At 37.8% G+C, this 4285-nt stretch overlaps 1 protein-coding gene across 1 annotated transcript in view; it reads right to left on the minus strand.

The window, feature by feature from the left end:
* Window positions 1-4285, minus strand: part of sgpp1b (sphingosine-1-phosphate phosphatase 1b) — a 32726-nt gene that overhangs the window by 2106 nt on the left and 26335 nt on the right. The gene's annotated exons all lie outside the window — the stretch shown is intronic.

Consider the following 4285-nt stretch of genomic DNA (forward strand, 5'->3'; position numbering starts at 1 on the left):
TACAAGTGGGCTCCCCCAAAGTCCACGGTATAGTTCGAACACTGGATAACTCATACTAGCAAATATATGGAATTACAAAAAATGACTTAAATTTGACTTTATGATTAAATTACAGACAGCTGCTGTCTGTATTTCTACCTTCACTAGTCTCCACGCTCTGGTTGCTGTTACCACAGACAACCTTTACAATATAAACTGAGGACTTAGATTTACTATGCGCTCATAAAGTAGTAATTGATGAAATATTATTCTTATGTGGTCTGCAATAAATTTTAACAATGCAAAGCATCTTATCTGCCTCTCCTCTTTAAAGGAATAGATCAATTACAAACGTCACAAGATTTGGAAAATTTAAAAATGATTTTTTTGTACCCTCTCTTTATCATATTTTTGATCATTCTCATAAATTTGCAAAAATCCAAATTCTTACATTAGAAAAGGGTAAAACTTGTCTCAGAAAATGGCAGAGGGCAAGAGGTCAGATTGGTCAGCTTTGCATGGCAAAATGACAATTAACTACATTCTTGTCTTAAACAGTTTATGTGTGCGTTCAACAAATAGCAAGACTTGAGGGAGACGTCCAATGTCAGAATACTTCAGCATTGCATGAGAGATTCCACAGACCACAAAACACACACACACACACACACACATCTGTTAGACAATAATATGTTTAGTCAACTGGCATAAAGTCAAAGTCCCTTTATGAAGCGGTTTTCATTGTGGACCCCAAGTACATTTGTCTGGATGTTTTCAAAATATGTTCAGAAGGACAGAAACATTGTCTTCAAGAGATATGCCTCACCTCATCTATCAGTCATTAACTATTATGGGCTAATTTTCCACATCTGCTGTTAAACATGGGTTTACTGTTTTTGCATGTGCGTGTACTTGTTTTGACCGAATAAGTGAGATAGAGTTATCCTATCTCTCTTCAGTCTGTTCTAGTGATTCTTCAACTGTCAAAGTGTGACAATCAGATCAAACAGTCTCTGTCAATAAACCACATTTGTGTACGCAAACACAACATGAAACTCAGAAAAGGGCTAAAAATGACATTACAATAGAGAGAAATGAATCAAAGCTAGAGATAAAAGCTTGACTAAAAGATTAGTATCACTTTGGATCTTGAAACTGTCAATTTATATTAAAAAAACAGCAGCATATTAAAACATTAGCTTTTTACAGGCAATCAGCAACATAATGAATAATCATTTGAAAAAAACTTTTATTTGGCCATAACATTTCCCAAAGAGTGTGTCATCTGATTAGTTTCACAATCCCTTCTTGTCTCGTGATTAAGATTGTTAAGACAATCCCACGGTTGCCAAGGGTACAATCTCTATGGCAACGGCCACTCATCACCCCAAAAGGGCGACCAGATGGATGAGGTCACCCTGAGATCAAAAAGTGCTGAGCTGTAAAGTGCGACATATATGTTGCACGTGCTATGAAAAAAAACTGTCTGTGCAATGAATGAATTTGCCACACGTGTGCAATACTGTTTTGCAATGTGTGTGTGAGCCAGTTTACAAACCTGTTGTCAAACAAGGAGAACATTTAATGACATGTTTTTAGTCCAAATTCACTTAATAGGGTGTTTTCACGACACGTCATCAATCAGGAACTCGGTCATATTGGAGGCACTGAAAATAAACAATGCCACTGAACCAGACAGAACTCGTTTATGAGCTTGTCGAAAAAACAAAGTAGTTCACTATGTTGGGGTAAGAAACAGAAGATGTTGTGGAGAAAAGTCTTCTCTGTCTTGCAAAATAATGCTCAGGAGGCAGAGTTCCAAAAGTCAAAATTAGACTTATTGCAAGATGACAACAAAGCCGAGATGCCTGCAGAACATATGAATCTGTCTCTGTCCAGACTACCATCTTTGTACAATTTCGTTATCAGTCACAGTCCAATGAGCGTACAGACCACTTGTTGATATGTCATTCCCAGTACTTTTCCACAATTGTTTATTAGTTTTCATAATGCTTGCTTTCAATGTAGAAAACCACCTGCTAGTTTGTTTTTCAAAAGATAACTTCTCTTATCTACCACATTTTGGATGCCCAAAGTTGCAGAGGCATATACATTTTAGGGTTTTAATGAGCTGTCAGGGTTTTAATAAGTCTTACGCACCTTATCTCTTTCCACACTATCTCTTCCTGTGGCATCTCCCTTCTCCGGTACTTCCTTATTTATTCTCTATTCATAAGCAGAGTCACATAGGCCATGAGGCCTATATAGAGGGCACTTTCACACTAGCACATCTGGTGCGCACTGGGGTTTAGGGCTGCAACAAACGATTATTTTGATAATCGATTAATCGAACGATTGTTAGAACGGTTAATCGACTAATCATCGATTATTTAGCTGATTAATCAGTAGACATTTATTGATTATTCAGCTTTTGCAATTAGTTAAAATATTGAGTTATACATATTCTAACAAATAAATTAAGGTAATCACTTCAGCTTTTAAAAGTGATATTATGTAATTAATTAATATTAATTTATACAAATAAATATATTTGGCACACAAAATGAGATGGCAGAGAAACTCTCTTATTCACCATTTAATTAGCTATATGAAAAAGTAGCTGAATGACACATCATTCTGCCTAAAATATCTTTTTGTAAATCATATGGATAAGAAACAAAATAAAGGTTAAAGGTGCTGTGGTGTATTTAATGTTAAGAAACATCAAAAGTATGGTTTGAGTTTATTGAGTTGTGTAAGTGCCATATGCCTTAGCTTATGATTCAGGAAGATTGTAAGTATGATAATATGTTATGTATGTGTTAAACAGAGTAGAGCATTAGTGCCCCCTGCAGGCTCAGTTTTACTCTTGAGCTGGCTAACTTGTAAAATGCCGAGCCTGTGGAAAGAAAGGACATTTAGAGCGTGCCTGTAAAAATGCTACGCCACAGAAAGGACCGGAGAAAAACAGCGGCTCTTTCTCCAAATCGCGAGCTGCGAATAAGCCGTTTTGGGAACGCGAGACGAAATACATTTCTACTGATGGAGTCAACGAGGGAGAGATCGCGACGTGGTCAAGAAAGAGGCTGATGCCCAATACTTCAAAGGATGAATGGAGCGCAGATCAGCTAGTACGACCACCGGACTCAGACTCCAGTGAGGATAATCAGCCCACTGTGGACTTCTCAAATGCGAGAAAAACAAGTACAAAAGTCGAAGTTAGCTCGTGTGAGAGTATTTTATCCACAACAAATGGTACTGGTGAAACAGTTCAGGGGAGGAGAGGAGAAGTGGAAGTTAGGAGAGATCGAAAGACCATTAGGTCCAGTTACTTATCTGGTCGGGGTGGAGGGAAAGTCCTACAAAAAACATGTAGATCAGTTAAGAGCAACAAAATTGAGGACTACTGAACAGGATGCGGAAGCTCTTTCAGCAGAAAATTTGTGTGACACTTCACGAAGGATGTTGGAGGAAACTCCTGTGTTGCGAGAGAGAGAAAATTCAATGGTTGAACCAGATGGATTAAAAGAGTCTGTTCATACTCGACCCTGTCGGGTAAAAAGAGTTCCAATCTCGATAGCAATCATTAAGTTAAGTGGCCTAAATGTATTTGTCTGAATTTATATATTCTGTGGAAGGCGTAGGATCAAGTAATGTTCGTCTAATCAAAACGCTCGGTCTGTCAACGTATGTATTATCATACCTCTGCGCACCCGGCTCGCACAGACAGGATACGGCATCTGCGCGTTCACGCACGCTGTGCAGACAGAGCGAGAATGGCAGACAAACATCAACAACCCGATCTTCCTTCCTGGTATTGTAGTACTTTTAATGTTTTCTCACTGGTGTTTCCAAGATCTCCCACTGCACCTTTAAGTGATAAGACGTTTTATTTTTGGATAAACTAATATTCACAACATAATCTCTCTTAAAATACCTTGTAGTGTTATGATAATCAAAACAGTCCTGAGCTAGATCAAGCTTTGATCTCTGCAAACTAAACTATAACTTTAATGAAATGTTTTTTCCCCACTAATAAAAAGATTTTATATTTTGCTAGCTCCACACTGGAGAGCTGCTTTATAACAGAAAATCAAGTTGTAATTCTAACTGAAAGCAACACTGACTCTGGTTTTTCATGTTTAATAATACTGTAAAGCTGCTTGATTTAAGGCTATCTATTGCATAAAGTACTATATAAATAAACGTGACGTGACTGGACTTTACTGGAGTACTGAACTGCAGAGCTCGTGCAAACATCCACATCGCTGTAATCAGATGCGTTTTAAACTGCTGCTTTCTCACC

The sequence above is a fragment of the Sinocyclocheilus rhinocerous genome, unplaced genomic scaffold (genome assembly GCF_001515625.1).
Source record: "Sinocyclocheilus rhinocerous isolate Xijiao unplaced genomic scaffold, SAMN03320098_v1.1 scaffold1214, whole genome shotgun sequence".
NCBI lineage: Eukaryota > Metazoa > Chordata > Actinopteri > Cypriniformes > Cyprinidae > Sinocyclocheilus > Sinocyclocheilus rhinocerous.